The sequence below is a fragment of the Pseudophryne corroboree genome, chromosome 3 (assembly GCF_028390025.1).
Source record: "Pseudophryne corroboree isolate aPseCor3 chromosome 3, aPseCor3.hap2, whole genome shotgun sequence".
Lineage (NCBI taxonomy): Eukaryota > Metazoa > Chordata > Amphibia > Anura > Myobatrachidae > Pseudophryne > Pseudophryne corroboree.
In genome coordinates, this window is record NC_086446.1 from 548,010,598 (window position 1) to 548,026,746 (window position 16,149).

Consider the following 16,149-nt stretch of genomic DNA (forward strand, 5'->3'; position numbering starts at 1 on the left):
TTCCTCAACATCTGATCAATATGATCCAGATGCATTAGCTAAAAATCAGCAGTGTCTAAGGTGCTGGATTAAGGTTCCAGATTCTTTGGAGGAATTGGTTCAAAACCTACTGCCACCATAATTATTTTCCCTGAGAAAAAATAAGTAATTGATGTCAAAGTGTTTTTCTCTACTAAACAGCAAATCAATAATAAAAATATCCTTTCTCATTGATATTTTATGTCAATTTATGTACTTTTTTAACCTTCCAAAACGTTTTGTATATAATTTAAACACTTTTTGCATTACACTTCTTTTTAAATATTGATTTAAAAAAAATGTTTTTACTGTAACCTGAGCTATATGACCCAGATCTGTGAGCTAAGAGTGTCCATGTGGTACCATGGCCGAGCGGTCTAAGGCCACTAAATTGCTAAAGTAAAATATTGGAAGGTTGAAAAGTTCATCTGTCCTAGATTTTAAAACAGTTTATCACAATTTCAAGATTCTTCTCAAACTTTCAGAATAATATGTAAAATAATAAACTATGACCTTTGGAGCCAAAATAGATATGTGGTAGCATGGCCGAGCGGTCTAAGGCGCTGGATTAAGGCTCCTGTCTCTTTGGAGGTGTGGGTTCAAATCCCACTGCTGCAATAATTATTTTCAAGAGTAAATGATATTCATTGATGTTAAACTGTTTTTCTCTACTAAACAGCAAATCAATAATAAAAAATCCTTACTCATTAATATTGTCTACTAATTTTGTACCTTTTTTATGCTTCCTTAACTTTTTGTATTTTAAATACTTGTAACATGACACCTCTTTTCAAGTATTGATTTAAAACAACACATTTTTTTCCTGTAATCTCAACTGTATGATCCAGAACTGTGAGCTTTCAGTCAGACAGGTCCATGTGGTATCATGGCCAAGTGGTCTAAGGCGCTGGATTAAGGCTCCAGTCTCTCTGGAGGCGTGGGTTCAAATACCACGGCTGCCATAATGATTTTACTATGAAAACATCAGTCAGTGATGACAAAATGTTTTTCTCCACTAATAAGAAAATCAATAATAATAAAGTCCTTTCTCCTCAACATCTGATCAACATGACCCAGATGCATTAGCTAAAAATACGGTGCTGGATTAAGGTTCCAGATTCTTTGGAGGAATTGGTTCAAAACCTACTGCCGCCATAATTATTTTCCCTGAGAAAAAATAAGTAATTGATGTCAAAGTGTTTTTTCTCTACTAAACAGCAAATCAATAATAAAAATATCCTTTCTCATTGATATTTTATGTCAATTTATGTACTTTTTTAACCTTCCAAAACGTTTTGTACATAATTTAAACACTTTTTGCATTACACTTCTTTTTAAATATTGATTTAAAAAAATGTTTTTACTGTAACCTGAGCTATATGACCCAGATCTGTGAGCTAAGAGTGTCCATGTGGTACCATGGCCGAGCGGTCTAAGGCCACTAAGTTGCTAAAGTAAAATATTGGAAGGTTGAAAAGTTCATCATCTAACCTAGATTTTAAAACAGTTTATCACAATTTCAAGAGTCTTCTCAAACTTTAAAAATAATATGTAAAATAATAAACTATGACCTTTGGAGCCAAAATAGATATGTGGTACCATGGCCGAGCGGTCTAAGGCACTGGATTAAGGCTCCAGTCTCTTTGGATGCGTGGGTTCAAATCCCACTGCTGCCATAATTATTTTCAAGAGAAAATGACATTCATTGATGTCAAACTGTTTTACTCTACTAAACAGCAAATCAATAATAAAAAATCCTTACTCATTAATATTGTCTACTAATTTTGTACCTTTTTTATGCTTCTTTAACTTTTTGTATTTTAAATACTTGTAACATGACACTTCTTTTCAAGTATTGATTTAAAACAACACATTTTTTTCCTGTAATCTCAACTGTATGATCCAGAACTGTGAGCTTTCAGTCAGACAGGTCCATGTGGTAGCATGGCTGAGCGGTCTAAGGTGCTGGATTTAGGCTCCAGTCTCTTTGGAAGCGTGGGTTCAAATCCCACTGCTACCATAATGATTTTACTATGAAAACATCAGTCAGTGATGACAAAAAAAATTTCTCCACTAATAAGAAAAACAATAATAATAAAGACTTTTCTCCTCAATAGCTGATTGATATGATCTAGATGCATGAGCTAAAAATCAGCAGTGTCTAAGGCTCTGGTTTAAGGTTCCAGTTTCTTTGGAGGCTTTGGATCAAAACCTACTGCCGCCATAATTATTTTTCCTAAGAAAAAATAAGTCATTGATGTCAAAGTGTTTTTCTTTACTAAACAGCAAATCAATAATAAAAAAATCCTTTCTCATTAATATTTTATGTCAACTTATGTACTTTTTTAACCTTCCAAAACATTTTGTACATAACTTAAACACTTTTGGTATGACACTTCTTTTTAAGTATTTATTTAAAACAAAAAAAAATGTTTGTACTGTAATCTGAGCTATTTGGCCCAGATCTGTGAGCTAAGAGTGTCCATGTGGTACCATGGCCGAGCGGTCTAAGGCCACTAATCTGCTAAAATAAAATATTGGTAGGTTAAAAAGTTCATCATCTGCCCTAGATTTTAAAACAGTTTAATATAATTTCAAGAGTCTTCTCAAAATGTAAAAATAATATGTAAATATATAAACTATGAGTTATGGAGTCAAGGTAGAAATGTGGCTGAGCGGACTAAGATGCTGCATTAAGGCTCAAGTCTGTTTGGAGGCATGGGTTCAAATTCCACTGCTGTCATAATTATTTTCAAGAGAAAATGACAGTCATTGATGTCAAAGTGTTTTTCTCCACTAAACAGCAAGCCAATAATAAAAAATCCTTTCTAATTAATATTGTCTGCTAATTTTGTACCTTTTCTACATTTTTGTATTTTAAACACTTTTAACATGACACTTCTTTTCAAGTATTGATTTATAACTACACATTTTTCTTGTAATCTCAACTATATGATCCAGAACTCTGAGCATTGAGTCAAAAGTATCCATGTGGTAGCAAGGGCGAGCGGTCTATGGCACTGGATTTAGGTTCCAGTCTCTCTGGAGGCGTGGGTCCGAATCCCACTGCTTCCATAATGATTTTACTATGAAAACGTCAGTCAGTCATGGCAATGTGTTTTTCTCCACTAATAAGAAAATCAATAATAATAAAGTCCTTTCTCCTCAACATCTGATCGATATGATCCAGATGCATTAGCTAAAAATCAGCACTGTCTAAGGTGCAGGATTAAGGTTCCAGATTCTTTGGAGGAATTGGTTCAAAACCTACTGCCGCCATAATTATTTTCCCAGAGAAAAAATAAGTAATTGATGTCAAAGTGTTTTTCTCTACTAAACAGCGAATCAATAATAAAAAAATCCTCTCTCATTAATATTTATGTCAATTTATGTACTTTTTTAACCTTCCAAAACATTTTGTACATAACTTAAACACTTTTGGTATGACACTTCTTTTTAAGTATTTATTTAAAACAAAACAAAAATGTTTGTACTGTAATCAGAGCTATATGACCCAGATCTGTGAGCTAAGAGTGTCCATGTGGTACCATGGCCGAGCGGTCTAAGGCCACTAAGTTGCAAAAGTAAAATATTGGAAGGTTGAAAAGTTCATTATCTGTCCTAGATTTTAAAACAGTTTATCACAATTTCAAGAGTCTTCTCAAACTTTAAAAATAATATGTAAAAAAAATAACCTATGACCTTTGGAGCCAAAATAGATATGTGGTAGCATGGCCAAGCAGTCTAAGGCGCCGGATTAAGGCTCCAGTCTCTTTGGGTTCAAATCCCACTGCTGCCGTAATTATTTTCAAGAGAAAATGACATTCATTGATGTCAAAGTGTTTTTCTCCACTAAACAGCAAGTCAATAATAAAAAATCCTTTCTAATTAATATTGTCTGCTAATTTTGTACCTTTTTTTAAAATATTGTATTTTAAGCACTTTTAACATGACACTTCTTTTCAAGTATTGATTTAAAACCACACATTTTTTCCTGTATTCTCAACTATATGATCCAGAACTGTGAGCTTTCAGTCAAATGGGTCCATATGGTAGCTTGGCCGAGCGGTCTAAGGTGCTGGATTTAGGCTCTAGTCTATCTGGAGGCATGGGTTCACATCCCACTGCTGTCATAATTATTTTCAAGAGAAAATGACAGTCATTGATGTCAAAGTGTTTTTCTCCACTAAACAGCAAGCCAATAATAAAAAATCCTTTCTAATTAATATTGTCTGCTAATTTTGTACCTTTTCTAAATTTTTGTATTTTAAACACTTTTAACATGACACTTCTTTTCAAGTATTGATTTATAACTACACATTTTTTTCTTGTAATCGCAACTATATGATCCAGAACTCTGAGCTTTGAGTCAAAAGTATCCATGTGGTAGCAAGGGCGAGCGGTCTATGGCACTGGATTTAGGTTCCAGTCTCTCTGGAGGCGTGGGTCCGAATCCTACTGCTTCCATAATGATTTTACTATGAAAACGTCAGTCAGTCATGGCAATGTGTTTTTCTCCACTAATAAGAAAATCAATAATAATAAAGTCCTTTCTCCTCAACATCTGATCGATATGATCCAGATGCATTAGCTAAAAATCAGCACTGTCTAAGGTGCTGGATTAAGGTTCCAGATTCTTTGGAGGAATTGGTTCAAAACCTACTGCCGCCATAATTATTTTCCCAGAGAAAAAATAAGTAATTGATGTCAAAGTGTTTTTCTCTACTAAACAGCGAATCAATAATAAAAATATCCTTTCTCATTGATATTTTATGTCAATTTATGTACTTTTTTAAACTTCCAAAACATTTTGTACATAATTTAAACACTTTTTGCATTACACTTCTTTTTAAATATTGATTTAAAAAAATGTTTTTACTGTAATCTGAGCTATATGACCCAGATCAACACCAATTCTATTGAATTTCTTGATCTAATACTAGTAGGAATGGATAGCAAAGTGATTACGAAGAACTTTATCAAAAAAATGGACACAAATAGCTACTTACATTACAAGAACAACCACTTAAAAAGATGGAAAGACAATATACAGTATCATATTCCCAATTTCACAGAATAAAACGCAACTGCAGCACACCAGAAGACTGTGAAAAACAGCTAGAAGAATACAGAAGTAGATTTAAAGTAATACCCAACACGAATTATACAGGGAGCCATCACAAGAGTAAGGGACGTCGACAGAGAACAACTACTAGAATACAAGAACAAAGGAGAACAGAAAGAACAGATTGCATTCATCACTACTTACAGTCGCCATGAGGATGTTATAAGAATCTCAATCTGGAAACACTGGGACATTTTACTCATGTATCCGATTTTGAAAGAAATACTACCGCCGAAACCCCAGATTGTCTACAGAAAATCCAAGAACCTTAAAGATTTTTTGGCACCAAGCATGTTACCCAGAATTACAAACAACACCCAGAGTATCCCAAGATGCGTAGGATCTTACAAATGTGGACGGTGTAACATATGCAAATACCTTCGCCCGAACAGGAAAACCTTTAGTGACACACAATAGAAGAAGGAATATAAAATCAAAGATTTTATGAACTGCAACACCACCTCTGTTATTTATCTCCTGGAATGTAAATGTGAGAAAAAGTACATTGGAAAAACAAAGAGACCACTGAAGATCCGCATCCAAGAACAGGTCCGAAACATAAGGAATAAAGTAGAGACTCATGAAATATCCAAGCACTTTAATATATGTCACAACTCAAATCCAGAGGATCTTACCTATAAAGCAATTGAACTAGCTAAGCTTGGAGAAAGAGGAGGTGATTTGGCGAACAAACTTTCGAGACGTGAGTTGTTTTGGATTTTCCAGCTTGAGACCATGCATCCTTCTGGGTTCAACGATAACTATGAAATAGCTCCATTTCTGCAGAGGTGCTGTATTCTAGAAGCATTATTGACACCTTATTTATCCTCACCGTTGTGCACATATCACAAAATATATATATTTTGTAATATTCTTTCACTTACAAGAAACTCAATAAAATAATAATTTACTACTGCACGTACTAATGATTTATTTCTTCATTTTTAATATGAATCCTGAAGTGTAAAAATGTCTTATAAGTGTACGGCCAACCCCCACTGGAAATGCCCAATTTCGTTTGATCTTGGAAGCCAAGCAGTGGGGGGCCGGACCAGTACTAGGTTGGGTGACCACCTGGGAAGATTGGGTACTGTAAAATATATATGAACAAATATACACATGATTCTAGGGGAAATTTAACACGTATATTGTTAACGATTGTTCCCGCCTGACTCGGAAAACTCGAACGAGGAAAAACGTCATCATCCCACTGTCGGATTCTTGCGAGATTCGGATTCCATATAAAGAGCCGCGCGTTGCCACCATTTTCACTCGTGCATTGTAGAGTGTACAGAGAGGACGTGGCTACGTTCTCTCAGTGGCAAATCTCAATATCAGTGGTCAGTATCAGTGCTTATTGCTGCTCAGTAATACTAGTACAGTGTCTATCTTGTGCTACATCTTGCTGCTGTAGGGTGCTGTGGTAGTAGTGTCCTGTGACTGTGTATCGTTCATCATCATTCCAGTAACAGTGGTATCTGGGGGGTGACAATTCCAGAGTGCTTTTGTGCTGCTCAGTAATAGTTACTAATACAGTGTCTCTCTTGTGCTGCCTCTTGCTGCTCAGTGTCAGTTCTCCGTAGTATCATCAATGCCCAGTATCTTCAGTGCTCAGTATCTTCAGTGCTCAGTATCATTAGCGCTTAGTATCATCAACGCTCAGTATCATCAACGCTCAGTATCATCAGCGCTCAGTATCATCAGTGCTCAGTATCATCAGCGCTCAGTATCATCAGCGCTCAGCATCATCAGCGCTCAGCATCATCAGCGCTCAGTGTCTTGTGGTGCTCAGTAATACTACATTACTAATACTAGTACAGTGTCTTGTGCTGCATCTTGCTGCTGTAGGGTGCTGTGGTAGTGTCCTGTCACTGTGCATAGGTCATCGTCATTACAGTCACAGTGGTATCTGGTATCTATCTAGTAGTATATAATTCCATACATTACTGCCGTCTAATTCCAGTTATATTACTGGCATATAATTCCACACATTAAAAAATGGAGAACAAAAATTTGCAGGATAAAATAGGGAAAGATCAAGATTCACTTCCACCTAGTGCTGAAGCTGCTGCCACTAGTCATGGCAGAAACGATGAAATACCATCAACATCGTCTGCCAAGACCGATGCCCAATGTCATAGTAGAGAGCATGTAAAATCCAAAAAGCAAAAATTCAGTAAAATGACCCAAAAATCTAAATTAAAATCATCTGAGGAGAAGTGTAAACTTGCCAATATGCCATTTATGACAGGAGAGTGGCAAGGAACGGCTAAGGCCCTCTTCTATGTTCCTCATGACTAGTGGTTCAGCTTCACATGACGATGGAAGTCCTCATCCTCCCGCTATAAAAATGAAGAGTTAAGCTAGCAAAAGCACAGCAAAGAACTGTGCATTCTTCTAAATCACAAATCCCCAAGGAGAGTCCAATTGTGTCAGTTGCGATGCCTGACCTTCCCAACACTGGACGGGAAGAGGTGGCTCCTTCCACCATTTGCACGCCCCCTGCAAGTGCTGGAAGGAGCACCCACAGTCCAGTTTCTGATATTCAAATTGAAGATGTCACTGTTGAATTACACCAGAATGAGGATATGGGTGTTGCTGGTGCTGAGGAGGAAATTGACGAGGAGGATTCTGATGGTGAGGTGGCACCCGGGGAGACACTTGTCCGTGGGATGAATAAGGCCATTGACATGCCTGGTCAAAATACAAAAAAAATCACCTCTTTGGTGTGGAATTATTTCAACAGAAATGCGGACAATAGGTGTCAAGCCATGTGTTGCCTTTGTCAAGCTGTAATAAGTAGGGGTAAGGATATTAACCACTTAGGAACATCCTCCCTTATACGTCACCTGGAGCGCATTCATCAGAAGTCATTGACAAGTTCAAAAACTTTGGGTGACAGCGGAAGCAGTCCACTGATAACTAAATCCCTTCTTCCTTTTGTACTCAAGCTCCTGCAAACCACACCACCAACTCCCTCAATGTCAATTTCCTCCTTAGATAGGAACGCCAATAGTCCTGCAGGCCATGTCACTGGCAAGTCTGATGAGTCCTCTCCTAACTGGGATTCCTCCAATGGATCCTTGAGTGGAACGCCTACTGCTGCTGTTGCTGCTGTTGTTGCTGCTGGAGTCAATCATCCCAGAGAGGAAGTCGGAAGACCACTTGTACTACTTCCAGTAAGCAATTGACTGTCCAACAGGCCTTTGCGAGGAAGATGAATTATCACAGCAGTCATCCTGTTGCAAAGCGGATAACTCAGGCCTTGACAACTACGTTGGTGTTAGACGTGCGTCCGGTATCCACCGTTAGTTCACAGGGACTTAGAGAATTGCTAGAGGTAGTGTGTCCCCGGCACCAAATCCCATCTAGGTTCCACTTCTCTAGGCAGGCGATACAGAGAATGTACACAGACGTCAGAAAAAGTGTCCTCAGTGTCCTAAAAAATGCAGTTGTATACACTGTCCACTTAACCACAGACATGTGGACAATTGGAGCAGGGCAGACTAAGGACTATATGACTGTGACAACTCACTGGGTAGATGTATTGCCTCTCGCAGCAACAACAGCGGCGGCACGAGTAGCAGTATCTCGCAAACGCCAACTCGTTCCTAGGCAGGCTACGCTTTCTATCACCACTTTACATAAAAGTCACACAGCTGACAACTTCTTACGGAAACTGAGGAACATCATCGCAGATTGGCTTACCCCAAATGGACTCTCCTGGGGATTTGTGATATCGGACAATGCCACCAATATTGTGCGTGCATTACATGTGGGCAAATTCCAGCACGTCCCATGTTTTGCACATACAAATAATTTGGTGGTGCAGAATTTTTTGAAAAACGACAGGGGCGTGCAGGAGATACTGTCGGCGACCCGAAAAATTGCGGGCCACTTTTGGCATGCCGAAGACTGGAGTGCCAGCAAACACTCCTGAACATGCAAGCACAATATTCCTGGCGCTGCAATTGTCGGTTTTGAAAGCAGCTCTCTCAGGGGTAATAGGTCATTTACCCCAAAAATAGACCAAAGGAAATACAATCTGAGAATTGCGCTTTTCAAATCCAATATAGATTTTATTAATTAAAAAATACTATATACACACAATTATATATAATATATACTCTGCCGGCCGGCTACATAAAAAGCCTATTTTAATTAAGTGTAAAGGTATTTATATAAAATTTGTTAAAACTTAATTTCAATAAACAATCCTAAATATTTATATTCTCATTGTACTGGGTTTTTATCCAAATCCTACAATCACTTTTCCTAACAATAAGCACTCTGCCCCAAGTCCATGTATTTATGTGACCATTTAGCAACTTATTGCACAAATTGTAATTGATAGCAATCTGTTAAATGAGGCCATGCATTCATAATCAGATTAGTAGCTGAAGCCAAGCAAGTGGTTAGTAGCAATCTATTAAATGCAGCCTTTCTCACGGCTGAGCAGTTCTGTTTAGGCAGTTCACAGATTGATTTTGTTACAACTGTAACTGATTAGGAATACTGTGTATCAGTTTAAGATTTATATACCGTACAGAATGCCTCTGTTGTCCACCTTGCATGCATGCATACGGCGTCCCTCCTGGTTAGTGTTTTTCGTCACTGTCCGTTTTCTCTGGAGGGGGATCTAATTATGTCACTCGCCGCTCTTATCCTCCCGGCGCTTGGCCGCACGGCAGGTATTTCTCCTCGTCAGCCTTAACAGAGGTTCGTGGACTGGTGTCGGGCAAAGAAGACACACGCTTCCCCTCGCCTTCGGGGTGTTGTGTTCGCCGACCAGCTGATATGCAAAGTGCTGCTGTCTGTGTGAGAGTACGTGACAGACGCGTTTCCCCGCCTACTCAAGAGCATCGGCGGCTTCCTCAGTGTCAATATCCCTCTTCTCTGCTACCTCCTTTAAATAGCAATGTGAATAATATACGCATGTGCAATAAGCACACTTCACAAGTATTCTTTCTCATTAACCATATGCTTCCCTATTAACCATATGTATTCACTAATCATAAATTATGCATACCTGCAGCATAACACTTAATTAATTACTTTAGAGTCACAATATTAACCTTAAAAATACATTTATATAGACACACCATTATATAAAACTAGAGACATGCATACATGTGATCAGAACCACTATCTCCAAAAATAACCACATTATCGATCACCATTCCTATTAGTCTGAACCAAGCTTGAATTTTAATTTTCACCATAACTATATATCGACGCCTAATATGCGCCCTGTAATTGTGATCAGAATATTATATGTGTGTATTCACATCACATTAAATCACCCTCTTCTTTATATATATATATATTATACCATTACAGCACAAATCAATAACTAAATAATAGACTAATATACTCATGTATTCAGTTATATATATATATATATATATATATATATATATCTCACATTCATCTCATTCCAGATATCGTCATATTCTCTGATATTCTCCAAATATTAAGTACATTTAGAACATAAAAATTCATAAAAATTCATAAAACTGTTTTCCTTCATACTTTAGAATATTCTCTAGACTATGATTGTGATCATATAGCCTATCTACTCATAACCCTCTATTTTCCGACCAAATTGTGCAATTGTATATATGGTAAGGACTCAGACAAATATACAATTATAATATATATTGCATATATTGTCATACCATGTATGTCATGTACTTAGTATTCCATTTCCATATCATGATCCTATAAACTATTTATTATTTATATGTCACCGGACTACAATCCTAACATATATATTCCTGAAGGGAGACCATGTATATATAACCCTCTCTATACCCCATTTAATTCAACAGTATCATTGAGACCTAATGGGACCATGGTGTCCATTCTAAATATCCAATAAGCCTCTCGCCTACGAAGCCTATTGAAACGGTCCCCTCTTCTATTCGTCATTTTTACTTGTTCAATACCTATCATGGTCATATTTTCCCATTTCGCATTTTGGCATTGTATAACGTGGTCTGATAAGGGGTGTTTTGCCCCTTTCATTATATTCCTCCTATGTTCCATATACCTTACATGCAAAGTTCTTGTAGTCCGTCCGACATATTGTTTTCCACATTGACATGAAATTAAATAAATAACATACGTGGACATACAATTAATAAAATCTTTGATGGCAAAGGACTCCCTTGTTATAAAGGACTGAAAGCTGATACTCTTCCTGGGTATGTTGTTACAAGACTGACAATTACTTTTACCACACTTATGATATCCTGATGGCCTCACAGGGAGCCAAGTACTAGGTACATCTAAAGTAGATTTCTTCTCTTTCACAAAGTGGCTGGGCATTAAGATCTTACGTAAATTGTCCGCTTTTCTGAAAATGGTACCCCCTGTTGGATTGATATATGGATTTAATACATCATCCAAGAGTAATAGTGAGGTGTTTTTCTTTATAACCTGACTAATTCTATGTGCACTACTGTTATATTGTGTAATAAAGGCTAAACTTCTATCATTCTTATTTTCTCTTCTTACATCTACCGTTTTTGGCCTAAGTAATGTAGCTCTTTCCATTTTTTCCACCTCTGAATAGGCTTTATCCAACAATTTTTGTTTGTAGCCCTGTTCGGAGAATGATTCCATGAGTTTTTTTGCTTGAACCTGATATGAAAAAACAGACGTACATTTACGTCTTAATCTGACAAACTGACCCCTGGGGATGTTGTCCTTCCAACACTGCTTGTGGGAGCTTTTATAATTTAAATATCTATTTTGATCCACTTCCTTGATATGAGTTTATTGTGACCAAAATATCATTCTCAATAGATAGCTCTATATCCAAAAAACTGATACTGGTGGTGCTATAATGAGATGTAAAATTAAGCCCATATTTATTATTATTAAAACTGTTGGTGAAACTGTGAAGTGTTTCTAATGTGCCACCCCAAACAATAAATAAATCATCTATATAGCGGCCATAGTAGACCAGATCCGCCCCGAGCCCACCACCCCACACATGTTCGTCCTCAAAGGCTCCCATGTATAGGTTAGCGAAACTCGGAGCGAATCTGGCCCCCATGGCCGCACCACGTGTCTGCAAATAATACTGGGTGTCAAACATAAAATAATTATGTGACAATATAAATTTTATCGCTTCCACTACAAAGACACGTAGAGAGTCCAAGAGATTGCCTTGCTTCAAATAATGGTCTACCACAGAAACCCCTTTTAAATGTGGTATATTTGAATACAGTGCTTCTACGTCGCACGTAACTAAATAATAATGTCTTTTCCATGTAATTTTATTTATGAGGTTTAGGAAATGCTGTGTGTCCTTTATATGCGATCTAAGACTCTCCACGTGTCCATGCAGATGATGATCGACAAAAAATTATAAATTATTAGTGAGTGACCCCACACCAGAAATTATAGGCCGCCCCGGTGGATTAATAAGTGTCTTGTGGATTTTAGGTAAAACATAAAATGTGGGTGTGATAGGGTGTGCACAAAGTAAAAAATCAAATATTTCCTTGGATATAGAGCCATCTTCCATGGCCTGATCAAGTAATTCCATATATTGTTTTTGGAACAGGACGGTGGGATTTGCATCCATTTTAACATAGAATTTTTCATCCAGCAGTTGTCTAGAGCATTCTGAGATATAATCCTCCATATCTAGGATTACAACCCCACCGCCCTTATCCGCAGATTTTATTATAATTGATGAATCCCCCTGCAGTGATTTCATGGCCTTACGCTCCCCAGGGGTCAGGTTGTCCCAATATTTCCCATCATCCGACTTCTCACAGATATCCCTAAATTTAGCAAGTGTGGATTTGTAAAAACTATCCACAAAAGGACCCTTATATGATAGGGGGTAAAAATCTGTTTTCTTTTTAAACATACTTGTCTTTACATCGAATATTGGGATTGCTATCTCTGAATCACCTCCATCCATGGCCCCCTCCTGTCCCAAGCACTCGAGGATCCCCCTTACATGATCATCATCCGCATCAAGTACTATAGGAACCTCATCACTTTGGTTCTTTTTTAAACCTTTAAGTGCAAAATATCTTTTTCTACTAAGTGTGCGGGTATAGCGGTTAAGATCCACGAATAATTGGAACAGGTTGGGCCTGGCCGCAGGTGCATTATTAAGGCCTTTTTCAAGTAATACTATTTCCTCCTCTGTTAAGATTCTTTTAGATAGATTCACACATACACACATATAATATTCTGATCACAATTACAGGGCGCATATTAGGCGTCGATATATAGTTATGGTGAAAATTAAAATTCAAGCTTGGTTCAGACTAATAGGAATGGTGATCGATAATGTGGTTATTTTTGGAGATAGTGATTCTGATCACATGTATGCGTGTCTCTAGTTTTATATAATAGTTTGTCTATATAAATGTATTTTTAAGGTTAATATTGTGACTCTAAAGTAATTCATTAATTAAGTGTTATGCTGCAGGTATGCATAATTTATGATTAGTGAATACATATGGTTAATAGGGAAGCATATGGTTAATGAGAAAGAATACTTGTGAAGTGTGCTTATTGCACATGCGTATATTATTCACATTGCTATTTAAAGGAGGTAGCAGAGGAGGGATATTGACACTGAGGAAGCCGCCGATGCTCTTGAGTAGGCGGGGAAACGCATCTGTCACGTACTCTCACACAGACAGCAGCACTTTGCACATCAGCCGGTCGGCGAACACAACACCCCGAAGGTGAGGGGAAGCGTGTGTCTTCTTTGCCCGACACCAGTCCACGAACCTCTGTTAAGGCTGACGAGGAGAAATACCAGCCGTGCGGCCAAGCGCCGGGAGGATAAGAGCGGCGAGTGACATAATTAGATCCCCCTCCAGAGAAAACGGACAGTGACGAAAAACACTAACCAGGAGGGACGCCGTATGCATGCATGCAAGGTGGACAACAGAGGCATTCTGTACGGTATATAAATCTTAAACTGATACACAGTATTCCTAATCAGTTACAGTTGTAACAAAATCAATCTGTGAACTGCCTAAACAGAACTGCTCAGCCGTGAGAAAGGCTGCATTTAATAGATTGCTACTAACCACTTGCTTGGCTTCAGCTACTAATCTGACTATGAATGCATGGCCTCATTTAACAGATTGCTATCAATTACAATTTGTGCAATAAGTTGCTAAATGGTCTCATAAATACATGGACTTGGGCAGAGTGCTTATTGTTAGGAAAAGTGATTGTAGGATTTGGATAAAAACCCAGTACAATGAGAATATAAATATTTAGGATTGTTTATTGAAATTAAGTTTTAGCAAATTTTATATAAATACCTTTACACTTAATTAAAATAGGCTTTTTATGTAGCCGGCCGGCAGAGTATATATTATATATAATTGTGTGTATATAGTATTTTTTAATTAATAAAATCTATATTGGATTTGAAAAGCGCATTCTCAGATTGTATTTCCTTTACTCCTGAACATGCCCTGCCATCAGCTGAAGCAAGAGGTGGTAACGAGGTGGAATCCAACTCTCTATATGCTTCAGAGGATGGAGGAGCAGCAAAAGGCCATTCAAGACTATACATCTGCTTACGATATAGGCAAAGGAGGGGGAATGCACCTGACTCAAGCGCAGTGGAGAATGATTTCCATGTTGTGCAAGGTTCTCTAACCCTTTGAACTTGCCACACGTGAAGTCAGTTCAGACACTGCCAGCCTAAGTCAGGTCATTACCCTCATCAGGCTTTTGCAGAAGCAGCTAGAGAGATTGAAGGAAGCGCTAAAACGGAGTGATTCTGCTAGGCATGTGGGACTTGTGGATGGAGCCCTTCATTTGCTTAACCAGGATTCACGGGTGGTCAATCTGTTGAAATCAGAGCACTACATTTTGGCCACCATGCTCGATCCTGTGTTTAAAGCCTACGTTGTATCTCTCTTTCTGGCAGACACAAGTCTGCAGATGTTCAAAGACCTGCTAATGAGACAATTGTCAAGTCAAGCGGAACGTGACCCACCAACAGCTCCTCCTTCATTTTCTACCACAACTGGAGCTGCCAGGAATAGGATAAAATTTCCAAAACCACCCACTGGTGGTGATGAAGGGCAGTTAGGAGCTAGTGCTGACATATGGTCCGGACTGAAGGATCTGCCAACAATTACTGACATTTTGTCTACTGTCACTGCATATGATTCTGTCACCATTGAAAGAATGGTGGAGGATTATATGAGTGACAGCATCACTGTAGGCATGTCAGACAGTCCGTGCGTATACTGGCAGGAAAAAGAGGCAATTTGGAGGCCCTTGCACAAACTGGCTTTATTTTACCTAAGTTTCCCCCCCCCCCCCCTTCCAGTGTGCACTCCGAAAGAGTGTTTAGTGCAGCCGGTAACCTTGTCAGCGATCGGCATAGGGGGTTACTTCCAGAAAATGTGGAGAAGATGATGTTCATCAAAATGAATTATGAATTCCTCTGTGGAGACATTTACCAGCAATTGCCTCCAGAAAGTACAAAGGGACCTGTGATGGTGGATTCCAGTGGGGACGAATTAATACTCTGTGAGGAGGAGGATGTACACAGTGAAATGGGTGAGGAATCGGACGATGAGGATGAAGTGGACATCTTGCCTCTGTAGAGCCAGTTTGTGCAAGGAGAGATTCATTGCTTCTTTTTTTGGTGGGGGCCCAAACCAACCATTAATTTCAGCCACAGTCGTGTGGCAGACCCTGTCGCTGAAATGATGGGTTTGTTAAAGTGTACATGTCCTGTTTATACAACATAAGGGTGGGTGGGAGGGCCCAAGGACAATTCCATCTTGCACCTCTTTTTTTATTTATCTTTGCATCATGCGCTGTTTGGGGACTATTTTTTAAGTGCCATCCTGTCTGACACTGCAGTGCCACTCCTAGATGTGCCAGGTGTTTGTGCCGCCCACTTGGGTCGCTTAGCTTAGTCATCCAGCGACCTTGGTGCAAATTTTAGGACTAAACATAATATTGTGAGGTGTGATGTGTTCAGAATA

General features: G+C 38.4%; 3 non-coding genes and 1 pseudogene across 3 annotated transcripts; all 4 read left to right on the forward strand.

Moving 5' to 3' along the window:
- The first annotated feature begins 554 nt into the window (after positions 1-554).
- TRNAL-AAG (transfer RNA leucine (anticodon AAG)) lies at positions 555-636 on the forward strand. Its single transcript has one exon. It is a non-coding gene; the product is annotated as a tRNA-Leu (tRNA).
- Positions 637-1,612: 976 nt separating this feature from the next.
- TRNAL-AAG (transfer RNA leucine (anticodon AAG)) lies at positions 1,613-1,694 on the forward strand. Its single transcript has one exon. It is a non-coding gene; the product is annotated as a tRNA-Leu (tRNA).
- A 262-nt stretch (positions 1,695-1,956) lies between these two features.
- On the forward strand, positions 1,957-2,038 carry TRNAL-UAG (transfer RNA leucine (anticodon UAG)). The gene has a single exon. It is a non-coding gene; the product is annotated as a tRNA-Leu (tRNA).
- A 4,085-nt stretch (positions 2,039-6,123) lies between these two features.
- Positions 6,124-6,242, forward strand: LOC134897788 (5S ribosomal RNA; annotated as a pseudogene).
- The last annotated feature ends 9,907 nt before the right edge of the window (positions 6,243-16,149 follow it).